Source organism: Bombina bombina, chromosome 5 (genome assembly GCF_027579735.1).
Source record: "Bombina bombina isolate aBomBom1 chromosome 5, aBomBom1.pri, whole genome shotgun sequence".
NCBI lineage: Eukaryota > Metazoa > Chordata > Amphibia > Anura > Bombinatoridae > Bombina > Bombina bombina.
Genome location: NC_069503.1, coordinates 20,538,922 through 20,553,989, shown reverse-complemented (window position 1 = coordinate 20,553,989; position 15,068 = coordinate 20,538,922). Strand labels below are relative to the sequence as shown.

At 40.7% G+C, this 15,068-nt stretch overlaps 1 protein-coding gene and 1 pseudogene across 1 annotated transcript in view; one reads left to right on the top strand and one right to left on the bottom strand.

The window, feature by feature from the left end:
• LOC128659706 (gastrula zinc finger protein XlCGF8.2DB-like) overlaps nt 1-4,119 on the bottom strand; it is a 103,084-nt gene extending 98,965 nt beyond the window's left edge. Inside the window, exon 1 of the mRNA XM_053713276.1 lies at nt 4,082-4,119. The gene's annotated coding sequence lies outside the window, so the exon portion shown is untranslated. The remainder of the gene's footprint in view (nt 1-4,081) is intronic.
• Nucleotides 1-15,068, top strand: part of LOC128659705 (gastrula zinc finger protein XlCGF57.1-like) — a 34,139-nt pseudogene that overhangs the window by 887 nt on the left and 18,184 nt on the right.

Here is a 15,068-nt window from a genome sequence, read left to right as displayed (position 1 = left end):
TGTATATAACTGTATATAACTGTGTATATGTGTGTATAACTGTGTATATAACTGTGTATATGTGTGTATATAACTGTATATAACTGTGTATAACTGTGTATATGTGTGTATATAACTGTGTATATGTGTGTGTATAACTGTGTATATGTGTGTGTATATAACTGTATATGTGTGTGTATAACTGTGTATATGTGTGTATATAACTGTGTGTATAACTGTGTGTATGTGTGTATATAACTGTGTATTTGTGTGTGTATAACTGTGTATATGTGTGTGTATAACTGTGTATATGTGTGTGTATAACTGTGTATATGTGTGTGTATATAACTGTGTATGTGTGTGTATAACTGTGTATATGTGTGTATATAACTGTGCATATGTGTGTGTATATAACTGTATATATGTGTGTATATAACTGTGTATATGTGTGTATATAACTGTGTATATGTGTGTATATAACTGTATATGTGTGTATATAACTGTGTATGTGTGTATATAACTGTGTATATAACTGTGTATATAACTGTGTATATGTGTGTATATAACTGTGTATATGTGTGTATATGTGTGTATATAACTGTGTATATGTGTGTGTATATAACTGTGTATGTGTGTGTATAACTGTGTATATGTGTGTGTATATAACTGTGTATATGTGTGTGTGTATAACTGTGTATATGTGTGTATATAACTGTGTATATGTGTGTGTATATAACTGTGTATGTGTGTGTATAACTGTGTATATGTGTGTATATAACTGTGTATATGTTTGTGTATAACTGTGTATATGTGTGTATATAACTGTGTATGTGTGTGTATAACTGTGTATATGTGTGTTTATAACTGTGTATATGTGTGTGTATAACTGTGTATATGTGTGTGTATATAACTGTATATATGTGTGTGTATAACTGTGTATATGTGTGTGTATATAACTGTGTATGTGTGTGTATAACTGTGTATATGTGTGTATATAACTGTGTATATGTGTGTGTATAACTGTGTATATGTGTGTATATAACTGTGTATATGTGTGTGTATAACTGTGTATATGTGTGTATATAACTGTGTATATGTGTGTGTATAACTGTGTATATGTGTGTATATAACTGTGTATATGTGTGTGTATAACTGTATATATGTGTGTATATAACTGTGTATATGTGTGTATATAACTGTGTATATGTGTGTGTATAACTGTGTATATGTGTGTGTATAACTGTGTATATGTGTGTGTATAACTGTATATATGTGTGCATATAACTGTGTATATGTGTGTGTATATAACTGTGTGTATAACTGTGTATATGTGTGTGTATAACTGTATATATGTGTGTATATAACTGTGTATATGTGTGTGTATAACTGTGTATATGTGTGTATATAACTGTGTATATGTGTGTGTATAACTGTGTATATGTGTGTATATAACTGTGTATATGTGTGTGTATAACTGTGTATATGTGTGTATATAACTGTGTATATGTGTGTGTATAACTATGTATATGTGTGTATATAAATGTGTATATAACTATGTATATAAATGTGTATAACTGTGTATATAACTATGTATATAACTGTGTGTATATGTGTATATAACTGTATATGTGTGTGTATATAACTGTGTATATGTGTGTATATAACTGTATATATGTGTGTATATAACTATGTATATACATGTGTATATGTGTGTGTATAACTATGTATATAACTGTGTATATGTGTGTATATAACTGTGTGTATATAACTGTGTATATGTGTGTATATAACTGTGTATATGTGTGTATATAACTGTATATATTTGTGTGTATATAACTGTGTATATGTGTGTATATAACTGTGTATATGTGTGTATATGTTTGTATATAACTGTATATCTGTGTATATAACTGTATATGTGTGTATATAACTGTGTATATGTGTGTGTGTGTATTACTGTGTATATAACTGTGTATATGTGTGTATATAACTGTGTATATGTATGTGTGTATAACTGTGTGTATATAACTGTGTATATGTGTGTGTATATAACTGTGTGTATGTGTGTATATAAATGTGTATATAACTGTGTGTATGTGTGTATATAAATGTGTATATAACTATGTATATAAATGTGTATATGTGTGTGTATAACTGTGTATATAACTGTGTGTATATGTGTATATAACTGTATATGTGTGTGTATATAACTGTGTATATGTGTGTGTATATAACTGTGTATATGTGTGTATATAACTGTATATATGTGTGTATATAACTATGTATATACATGTGTATATGTGTGTGTATAACTATGTATATAACTATGTATATAACTGTGTATATGTGTGTATATAACTGTGTGTATATAACTGTGTATATGTGTGTATATAACTGTGCATATGTGTGTATATAACTGTGTATATGTGTGTATATAACTGTGCATATGTGTGTATATAACTGTGTATATGTGTGTATAAAACTGTGTATATAACTGTGTATATGTGTGTATATAACTGTGTATATAACTGTGTATATGTGTGCATATGTTTGTATATAACTGTGTATATGTGTGTATATAACTGTGTATATGTTTGTATATAACTGTGTATATGTATGTGTGTATAACTGTGTTTATATAGCTGTGTATAATTGTGTATAACTGTGTGTATATAACTGTGTATATGTGTGTATATAACTGTGTATATAACTGTGTGTATATAACTGTGTATATGTGTGTATATAACTGTGTATATAACTGTGTATATGTGTGTATATAACTGTGTATATGTGTGCATATGTGTGTATATAACTATGTATATGTGTGTGTATATATAACTGTGTGTATAGCTGTGTATATATATATATATGTGTATATGTATATGTGTGTATATAACTGTGTATATGTGTGTATATAACTGTGTATATGTGTGTATATAACTGTGTATATGTGTGTATATAACTGTATACAACTGTTTATATGTGTGTATATAACTGTATATGTGTGCATATAACTGTGTATATAACTGTGTATATAACTGTATAAATGTGTATATGTGTGTATATAACTGTATATAACTGTATAAATGTGTGTATAACTGTGTATATAACTTTGTATGTGTGTATATATATATATATATATATATATATATGTGTGTGTGTGTATAACTGCATATGTGTATATAACTGTGTATATGTGTGTATATAACTGTGTATATATGTGTGTGTGTGTATATATATATATATATATATATATATATATATATATATATATATATATATATATATATATATATACATGTGTGTGTGTATATGTGTATAAATGTGTGCAGTATATGTGTGTATAACTGTGTGTATAAATGTGCATAACTGTATATGTGTGTATAAATGTGTGTATGTGTGTGTGTGTATATATATATATATATATATATATATATATATATATATATATATATATATATATATATATATATATATATATATGTAAAATATTAGCAACAGGAGAGCACTCTCACTTACAAAAAACACGTGCCAGGGTGCAAGCAAAAAAATGAATAATATCAATGAACAGATGGCTGCACTCACTGGTCCTTTTCAAACATATTTATTTCTGTGACGTTTCGGGGACCGTATCCCCTTCCTCAGACAGAGGACACATACAAAATGCATCCCTTTATACCCACTAATACAAACAAATAAAGACCCCACCCCCCACAAAGTGGAAAAAACCGCCAAAGGTTGTCATAGCAACCACCCAAACACAGTGAACACAATACATCAACAGTGATATATACAGAACATAAAAATAACCATCTCATCAGTAATAACAACAACAGAAAATCATATATAACTGACAAAATGATATAGCATTCCTAGTATATGTTTATAGTATCAAACCTATAGTCTTAATATGTTGCGGACACGCTGCTATTCACAAACTATATAGCCATGTCTAAGCCCTATTCTACCAATGCCTTATTAATCAAATAGACGATGTTATTACCACACTTTGGGGACAAGAACAAATAGCAAAACAAATGTGCACATCCATTAATGCGTAATTAGATCAATAAATAAATGAGTAAACTTAGCTTTCTCCTACCTCAGGGCTGCTACATCTCAGAGAGCGCGCGTACATGCAAGGCAGGGGGCGTTGCTAACAGTGTAAGCCCGGAGACAGCATGTGGTACGTCATCACGTAACCCGATCACAACACAGACTCAGCTGTTCACCCTGGGGAACACTCGTAGCACTCAAAGAGCCTCAAGCAGTAACAGGCTACTGCTACTATTGCATTGCCGGTGATACAATAAAATACGAATTATGGGAAAAACTCAAATGATTAAAAAACTAAAATTATAAGGAAAGTCAGATAATGAAAAAAATCAGATGCTAAACAAATACAGCTTATGAAAAAAATACAGCTTATGCAAAAGATACAGCTTATGAAAAACAACAGCTTATGAAAAAAAACCAGTATACATATAATAGCCGAATATGATCTTATACAGTGTCTATACCATACCTAATATTAAGCCTAAATAATGCAACTTTACATAAACCAAAGAATACAAAATGTTTAAAGGGATGTATAGCGATATATATCTAACTTGGATTAGTGGTACATGTAGTCCAGACCCACTTTTTATATCAGTACATGTACCAACCTAAAAAATAAGGCAATCAATATGGGATAGAGCCGAATGAATACATATTCCTAGCTCAGGTTAAAACATGTGAAACTCAAAAAAAATATATTTTTTTAGTTAAAAAAGGATAGGTTATAAAAAGAATATGTTATGTACCACGGCCATTCAAAAAAGATATGTTATATACAACGACCATTCAAAAGGGGAACTGATTGTCACATATTTTTAAATCTAAACCTTACCTAATGTCAAATGAACAAAGGCTATACTTGAGCCTCTGGTGCCCTAGGACCAAAAAACTCTGCTCACAGGTATGTCTGTGGGAAAAAAAATTCAAAGAAACTCAGGATACTACACCTACTATAATCTTATGGCTTATGGACTCCCAAAAAAAAGGAAAAGGGCTCGTGGACTCCCAATCACAATGGATCATTGGACAACTCATTAAATGAACTCCTTAAAGAAAACAGTGCCAATCCAGCATTGAATTTAGTCCATTAGGGTGGATGGTGTTCAGACGATATGTCCATCTAGCCTCAATTTGGAGAAGGATTCTGTTCCTATCGCCACCCCTCTTCAGTGGGGGAACATGGTCTATGAGGACAAACCGTAGATCAGTAGGATTATGTCCCGCCTCCAAAAAATGCCTAGCAACTGGTTGGTCACTTTTCCGATCCTTAATTGCTGTTCTTATGGCCGAACGGTGGTTCGCCATACGAGTTCGGGCATCATCAGATGTTTTGCCCACATAGAATTTCGCACAACTGCAACTCAGTAGATAGACAACAAATGTAGTAGTGCAAGTCAGCCGATGCCTTATGGTGAATTTTTTCTTTTTGTGGGGGTGGCTGAATGTAGCTCCTGGAAGCATTGAGTTGCACGTTGTGCATCCGGTACAGCGATAACAGCCAAGTTTTTTTGGTTGGAGCCAGGTAAGTTGTTGGTAACAGTGACTCGGATCTGTCTTCATGAGGAGATCCCTCAAGCTAGTGTTCCTTTTATAGCCAACCCTAGGGGGTGCCCAATTAGATAGCGGAAGACTTGGGTCACTTTGCATAATGTGCCAGTGGCGGCGAAGGCTCATCCCAGTAGTTCTTAAATCTGGAGTATATTTAGTGACAAAAGTCATCCGTGGGTTTGTATCGTCATTTTTCTTCGGATTAGCCAGATTGGCCACTGTGCATTTTTCTTTCGCTTCTTTAATACTTCTGGGGTTATACCCCCTATCCAAAAATTTGTTACTCATTAGTTCTAATTGTATATTTTGATTGGAGTCATCGCTATTATTCCTAATGACCCTTGTCATTTGAGCTTGAGGTATAGCTTGTAATAGTGCTGGAGGGTGACAACTAGTGGCATGGAGTAGTGCATTTCTGTCCGTAGGTTTCTGGTATAGAGTATGACCAAGTTTATTACCTACTTTAAAGATCCTTAGATCCAAAAAGTCCACTGACTCTGTACTGTGTACCGTCTTGAATTTTACTGGAGTATCCAGTTGATTCAGAATGGTAAACCACTCCATGAGGTCCTGTTCAGACCCTGCCCAAATCAGGAACAGATCGTCTATGTACCTTTTGTAAAAAATTACTTCTTTCTTGTGTTGTACCGCCATTATTGTACGCTCAAAATGCTCCATATACAAATTTGCCAGAGAGGGAGCCACATTTGAGCCCATGGCCGTACCTGTGACTTGCTGATAGAAGGATTTTTCAAACCGGAAATAATTGAGAGTAAGGCTCAAATCCAAAAGTTCCAATAAATAGTCAACAGGTGGGCCAACATACGGATATTTCAATAGACTGTCACGTACACATCTCTTGCCATCTTCATGTGGAATTATTGTATACAGACTCGTGACGTCTGCTGTCACCAGTAGCCAGTGTTCTTCAATATCCAACACGCGTAAAGAATCAAGTAATTGGGATGAGTCCCTCAAAAATGAAGCCATCTGTTTCACACATGGTTGTAAATAATAATCTACATAAATGGCCAATTTGGAAGTGCACAAACCCCTGGCGGAAACGATTGGTCGTCCTGGAGGATGATGGATATCCTTATGTATTTTTGGAAGCGTATAGAGTATAGGACACATTGGACTTTCAAGAAGGAGACTGTTTCAGTGTCTATCCATCCATTGTTATATCCTCGATCAATTGAGGCAAAGATAAGTAACTGAAATCTTGCTGTTGGATTCCCACTCAGCCGAATATACGTTTTATTGTCGGCTAGTTGTGTCATAATCTCATTCTTGTAGTCAATATAATTCTGAACCACCACGGCCCCACCTTTGTCCGCTGTCCTAATGATGATTGAAGCATCACTTGCCAAGGATTTAATCGCCTCCCTTTCATCTTGGGGTAGATTGTGTCGAAATTTGTGTGTAGAACAGTCACTTAGTTCTTGAGTGACCAACCGCATGTAGGTCTTTATGCTAGGATTGGAACTAGTAGGGTCAAAGGCACTCTGTTTCTTAAAAGGATTCGGCACACTGTTGGCATCTTGATCCCTAAAGTGATGTTTTAGGCGTAACAGTCTTTGAAATTTCTGACAATCAATGTAAATATCAAAGGGATCAGCCTTACGTGAAGGTACAAAATTCAACCCTTTATTTAAAAGTCTATGTTCTGCTTCAGATAAGACATGATTGCTGATATTGAGAACCAGACCAGTATGTTCAACCCCAGTAGTTGTTATCTTGGAGGTCTCGGTGGTTTTGCTATGCTACCCACCCCTCCGCGGGTGCGGCCGCGGCCTCTTCCTCGTATTTGTTGGCCAGACCGGGTGGTAACCCCGTGAAAAAACTGTTGTTCCCAAGTTGTGGGTACCATGGCACCCTCACTTGTTTGTGGAGCATCAGAATCGGATCCAGAACTACTGTCCATAGTCTGTAACGATCTCTTAGTATATTGGCGCTGGCGTCTCTGTACTTTTTGGAACTCATCAGTAGGAGATAGATTTCTGGTTGCTGCATTGATAAAGCTATTTTCATGGTTAAACCAAAATTCATTAAAATTATGGGGGGAGATAAATTCTCTTGTGCATTGGTAAACATTGTATATTAAGAATTTCTGGGGAAAAGCGTGCGGGGATACTCGCCTAGATGTGCTAATTTCCTATGCAAATAGTTATATTGATTTAATTTTGAGACATGGAGGATTTTAATTTCAGTTTTTTATCTCCCCCCCATAATTTTAATTAATTTTGGTTTAACCATGAAAATAGCTTTATCAATGCAGCAACCAGAAATCTATCTCCTACTGATGAGTTCCAAAAAGAACGAAACAGGCTTGTCTAGTGAGTGATTTCTGGTTTGCTGTCATAATCCTGTTAAAAGGTTTGCTGTGTTAAAACAGTATTTTTGAAGCAAAAAAACTGAGAATTTGCATATCTTACCCACAATTCTCTTGTGCATTGGTAAACATTGTATATTAAGAATTTCTGGGGAAAAGCGAGCGGGGATACTCGCCTAGATGTGCTAATTTCCTATGCAAATATTTATATTGATTTAATTTTGAGACATGGAGGATTTTAATTTCAGTTTTTTATCTCCCCCCATAATTTTAATTAATATATATATATATATATATATATGTGTATATGTGTGTATATAGCTGTGTGTATATAACTGTGTATATGTGTGTATATAGCTGTGTGTATATAACTGTGTATATGTGTGTATATAGCTGTGTGTATATAACTGTGTATATATGTGTATATAACTGTGTATATAACTGTGTATATGTTTGTATAACTGTGTATAACTGTGTATATGTGTGTATATAACTGTGTATATGTGTGTATATAACTGTGTATATGTGTGTGTATATGTGTGTGTATATAACTGTCTATATGTGTGTGTATAACTGTATATGTGTGTATATAACTGTGTATATGTGTGTGTATATAACTGTGTATATAACGGTGTATGTGTGTATATAACTGTCTATATGTGTGTATATAACTGTGTATATGTGTGTATATAACTATGTATATGTGTGTGTATATAACTGTCTATATGTGTGTGTGTATAACTGTGTATATATGTGTATATAACTGTGTATATATGTGTATATAACTGTGTATATGTGTGTATATAACTGTGTATATGTGTGTGTATAACTGTGTATATATGTGTATATAACTGTGTATATGTGTGTATATAACAGTGTATGTGTGTGTATATAACTGTCTATATGTGTGTATATAACTGTGTATATGTGTATATAACGGTGTATGTGTGTGTATATAACTGTGTATATGTGTGTATAACTGTGTATAACTGTGTATATATGTGTATATAAATGTGTATATGTGGTTATAAGTGTGTGTAAATGTTTATATAAATGTATATATGTGTATATATATATAAAACTGTGTATATGTGAACAGATTTGGAGAAGGCTATATAAGGAAGTGTGGGGCGGCCATCTCCGGAAAATAATTTTTATAGACAGCAAGAAGTTTTTGTCTGAGTCATGATCCTGCCCCTGCAGCTGGAGCCCTTAAGGTAATTGCTTATCCTTTCTAGGTAGAGGGTCTAAGCACATTAGGGGTTAATCCCACTCCTTGAGCTCGAGGACCTTATCATAAATCTATTCATTTTGTGATGTAGTGTGGGCTGTGTATGCGGGGCACGGTGGTGTTTATGCAGGGAAGATTTTCTACATAGGAGAGTAGTATGACGAGCACGGCAGTTAATATATCTTCTGCCATTATTGCCTTACTGGCAAGGGGACATTTGATAGTTTTATTCCCTTCAACCCTGAGCTGGTATGAGAGGTATATAATATCTCTAAAAAGGAGGGTGTTTTTCCTGAAGCCATTTTTTCAATATCTCTGAAAACACTAAAGGTCTATGCCACTATCCCTCAGACGCAATGGTTTTTCTTGTTAAAACCCCCCCCCTTTTTTTAATTTACTTTCAAATCGAGGGGATTATGTTACGGTTACCATTAGTCTCGCTGAGAGATGGACCGCTTAGTAGCCTGGATCCCTATTGCTAAAGAGGGGAGAAGCTGCTTTCCATAGTATTCTATATGAGTCTCGCAAATATAGAATAATCTCCCTTAGCTGCAGTACAGCTAGGATACCCTTCTGCCCACAAAAACGAGTCAACGCTGCGATTGAGGGTCAAACAAGAACTCAGGACTGGGATGCCCAGCCTGCTTTTTATTAAGGTTACATGCACACAGGGCACTCCCAGGGGGAGAGGGGGGGAAGCACAAAATCCCCCATCACACATTTAGATAGAGAGCACTGTCCTTTTGACAGGCCACAATAGGATTACAGTACTTAAGATAACAAGTTTACAAGTTCATCTTATCAATTAGCAGTCTGGCTCCAGAGGTGATTAGACAATAGTTTCTAAAAGCTGAACAAAAAGAGTTAACTCTTTATGAAATGATACTTGTTACGGTTTTCTTGGAGCCCTTCTTAGGCGCTGGCTTGCTGGTTCAGGCATTGCTGCTGGGAAATAAGCTCTTCACAACAAAATAACTAATGCTTCTGTAACAGTGCTCCCTTTCTGTGGAACACTCTGGCAGACACGGTCTGACCCCTTTTCGGGGCAGACTAAGGCTGTCCAGACCGCTGGTTATGCGGGGCTCAGGTCGGTTTGTCTGGACAACCCGTCGGCGTTGCCATTCTGTTTCCCATGTCTGTAAGTAATGGTGAAATTGAAGGGTTGCAACGATAAGCTCCAACGTAATAGCCTGCCGTTATCTCCAGAGACCCGGTTCAGCCACACCAACGGGTTATGGTCGGTGACCAGAGTGAACTCCTGACCATATAAATAGGGAGTCAATTTCTTTGATGCCCACACCAAAGCCAAACACTCCTTTTCGACCGCTGCATAGCTGACTTCGCGGGGCAGGAGCTTCCGGCTGATGTAGGCAACTGGATGCTCCCCTCCATCTTCGCCTACTTGGCTGAGGACGGCTCCCAGCCCGTACATGGAAGCATCTGTATGGACGATAAAACGTTTGTTAAGGGCTGGGGCCGCCAAGACAGGAGCGTTAATTAGAGCATTTTTGAGAGCCTGGAAAGCCGTTTCACAGTGGGGAGACCACAGGACCTGTCGAGGTAAGTTCTTCTTGGTCAAGTCAGTCAGGGGTTTGGCAAGTGTGCTGTAGTCTGGTACGAACCGTCTATAGTACCCTGCCGTGCCCAGGAAGGCTAGGACCTGAGTCTTAGTGATGGGGGTGGGCCAATTGGCAGCTTCTATTTTGGCCGGCTCTGGTCGCTGCTTTCCACACCCCACCCGGTGACCCAGGTACTGTACCTCGGCCATCCCAAAGTGGCATTTTTCTGGCTTCAGAGTCAGGCCAGCAGCCCGGATCTGATCCAGAACCATTCCCACATGAGCTAAGTGGTCCTCCCAGGACTCACTGTGGATCGCTATGTCGTCCAGGTAGGCGCAAGCAAAACTCTGGAAGCCATCCAGGAGCCTATCCACCAAGCGCTGGAATGTAGCTGGGGCATTCTTCATCCCAAACGGCATTACCCTAAACTGATATAAGCCGAATGGGGTGACGAATGCCGACTTGGGGATAGCCTCCGGGGCCAGGGGAATCTGCCAGTAACCTTTGCAGAGGTCAATAGTGGTCAGGTAATTTCCCCTGGCTATACGATCGAGTAGCTCGTCTACCCTGGGCATAGGGTAAGCGTCCGTCACGGTATTTTCATTGAGCCTCCGATAGTCTACGCAGAACCGGGTGGTCCCATCTTTCTTGGGCACCAAGACAACTGGGGAGGCCCAGGGACTATCGGAGGGCTCAATTACCCTGAGCTGGAGCATCTCATCGATCTCCTTCTTCATTCCTGTCCTAACTGCTTCGGGGATTCGGTACGGAGCCTGGCGCAAGGGAGCTTGTCCCGGAGTATCTACCTGGTGGGTGGTTAAAGTAGTGTACCCTGGCTTCGGGGAGAAGGTGAGGTGTTTGGACTGGAGGAGTTGGTTGAGCTGCTCCCTTTCAGTGGGGCTAAGTCGGTCCCCTATCTGAACCTGCGCCACTATACCTGTGGGGAGGCTCTTTTCTAATAGGTCTGGAATGGGTAAACTGTCGGGGTCTTCCTGAGGGGAACAACATACGGCCGTCACGTTCTCTGGTCGCTCAAAATATTCCTTGAGCATGTTTACATGGAATGTCTTTCTAAGATTGTTGTCGTGGCAGCTAGCTATCACATAAGTGGTGTCTCCCCTTTTCTCTACGATCTGGTAGGGACCCTGCCAGGACGCCTGCAATTTGTCTGTCTTCACCGGCTTAAGTACTAACACCTTTTGTCCTATGGTGAAGATTCTCTTTCGGGCCCCCCGATCGTACCATACTTTCTGTCTTCTCTGGGCCAACTGGAGATTAGCCCGCACGGATTTGGCTAATTGCTCCATTCGGTCCCTGAGTTCCAGCACGTATGGCACAATTGGGACACCGTCAGCCTCCATCTCTCCCTCCCAGTGCTCCCGGATCAGGTTTAGGGGTCCCCGTACCTTTCTTCCGTAGAGCAACTCGAAGGGAGAGAACCCTGTCGTTTCCTGGGGCACCTCCCGATAAGCAAATAGGAGGTGCGGCAGGAAGCGTTCCCAGTCTCGGTATTCCTGAGTGAACGTCTTGAGCATTTGCTTGAGGGTCCCATTGAACCTCTCACACAGCCCGTTCGTCTGGGGGTGGTATGGGGAGCTCAGGAGGGACTTAATTTTGCAAACCTGCCAGAGTTGTTGGGTCAATTCAGCCGTAAATTGGGTGCCTCGGTCGGATAGGATTTCTTTTGGAAATCCTACCCGGGAGAACACCTGTACTAGTGCATTCGCTACCGTATCCGCTTGTATGTTGGATAGGGCGACAGCCTCTGGGTACCTGGTAGCGTAGTCCACTACGGTAAGAATGTATCGCTTACCGGAGGGACTAGGGGTAGCCAGTGGTCCCACTAGGTCAATAGCAACCCGGCTGAAGGGTTCCTCTACAATGGGCATATTTACTAGCTGGGCTTTAGGGTGATCGCCTCGCCTTCCTACTCGTTGACACACATCGCAGGTGTTACAGTAAGTTCTAACGTCAGCGTGCACCCCTGGCCAAAAGAACGTGTGAGTAATGCGGTGTAGGGTACGGGTAACGGCTAGGTGGCCTGCTAAGGGGATGTCGTGGCCTATTTTGAGGATTTCTTGACGGTATTTGTGGGGCACTACCAGCTGTCGCCTACGCTGTCCCCTTTTCTCTGTCCAGCGGTATAGTTTCCCTTTTTCCCATAAGAATGTTTCGTTATCTGCCCCGCCCCCTCCGGTCTCTGCTCGTTCCCGGTACTTTTGTAAGGTCGGGTCAGTCTTAGACTCTGCCTCGAAAGCATCTGGGGTGTCCCAGGGTATGGGGCCTAACCTGTCAGGCAAGGTCGGGGTAGGTCTTACCTGTGTCTCCCGCACTGGTGAGAGCTCTCGCTCCGTCCGGACTTGGGCCCGTGTAGTCACTGGGTCCGCCTCGTTGTTGCATACTGGAGCATAGGCAGAAGTCATGGGGCCCAAATCGTTGCCCAGTAGTACTTCGGCAGGTAAATTATCCATTAGGCCCACGTTCACAGCCCCCTTTCCCGCTCCCCAATCAAGATGCACTTTAGCTGTTGGAATTTTGTACACATCCCCCCCCCCGCAACTCTAACGGCCACAGTCTGTCCGGATCGCTTGTGCTCTGGCACCAAATGACTCTGTACCAGCGTGATAGTAGCCCCTGTGTCTCGCAATCCCTCGGTAGATCGCCCCTCAAGCCATACCCTCTGCCGATGGTGCTGGCGGTTATCTGAGGCAGCATATACAGGGTCTGCCTCGTGAAGCGGCCCCACATATCCCTCCATAGGGGCCTCTTGGTTAACACAGAGGGCCCGGGCCGGACGATAGGACCCAGAGGGGTAATTGTAATTCCTGGGTGTCTGGTGCGTATTAAGGGGGCAGCTAGCCATGAAATGCCCTGGTTGCTTGCATCGGTGGCAAGTCGGTCTGGGACGCTCAGAGCTGTTATTGGGTGGTCCTGAGTGTCGGACGGGCCCTGTGGGCACCGGGGCTCGGAATTCAGCACGAGGGGGTGCACGGTAAACCTCTCTGGGTTCGACCCGTGCTGGAGCTCGGTAGTTCATGGGTTCGTGAAGACGGGAGTCATAATGTTCATCGGCCAATTTGGCTGCTTCTTCTAAGGTAGAAGGCCGCCTGTCTCGCAGCCATTCCTTCCCTTGCTGTTCCATGCCATTATAAAAATGTTCTAAGAGAAACAATTGTAAAATTTCCTCGCCAGTCACCGCTTTACTTCCGCTCAGCCAGTGATTTGCCGCTCTCCGCATTCGGTGCGCCCATTCCATATGGGTATCGTTAGGCTTCTTTTCCGTGCCCCGAAACTGTCGGCGATACGTGTCCGGAGTTACAGCGTACCGTCGCAACAGTGTCTCCTTAACTAGCTCATACTGTGTCACTTCCTCAGCACCCAGAGTACGAAAGGCTTCCAGGGCTCGCCCGGATAGTTTCCCAGACAATATCGTGGGCCACTCTCTGTTGGGAATCTGGTGCAGGGCACATTGCCTTTCGAAGTCCGCCAAATATTCATCAATCCCTGTCTCGCTCTCTAGGAAGGGTCGAAATGCCGCATAGGGTATCTTGGGCCTCCCAGCATTTTTGACAGGGATGATTACCTGCGGGGCTTCAGCATTGCGGTGTGCGTTCGCTAGGTTGAGTTCGTGGGCTCGAGTCTCTCGTATATCCTCGTCCGCCTCCGCCATCAACTGCTGTACCAATTCCATGGAGGGGTTCGGCCCGTATAATGAGAGCCTTTCCCGAACAATCCTGGTTTTTTCGTCACTAATCGTGGTCGGTGTTTCCGCCATTGTGAAGCTCTGATCCAGTTCGGTCAATTCTGCGATCAGCTCTCTCCTCGGCCGGTTGCTGGCGTACCCCCCTCTGCTTTCAAGTAAATCCTTTAGGGTTGTACGCTTCAATTTTTCGTAAGCGCTCTCCATCCATTCTGTACCTCTCCTAGGAAATCCAGGAAAATCCCGCCGCTGCCGCCAAATGTTACGGTTACCCTTAGTCTCGCTGAGAGATGGACCACTTAGTAGCCTGGATCCCTATTGCTAAAGAGGGGAGAAGCTGTTTCCATAGTATTCTATATGAGTCTCGCAAATATAGAATAATCTCCCTTAGCTGCAGTACAGCTAGGATACCCTTCTGCCCACAAAAACGAGTCAACGCTGCGATTGAGGGTCAAACAAGAACTCAGGACTGGGATGCCCAGCCTGCTTTTTATTAAGGTTACATGCACACAGGGCACTCCCAGGGGGAGAGGGGGGGAAGCACAAAATCCCCCATCACACATTTAGATAGAGAGCACTGTCCTTTGACAGGCCACAATAGGATTACAGTACTTAAGATAACAAGTTTACAAGTTCATCTTATCAATTAGCAGTCTGGCT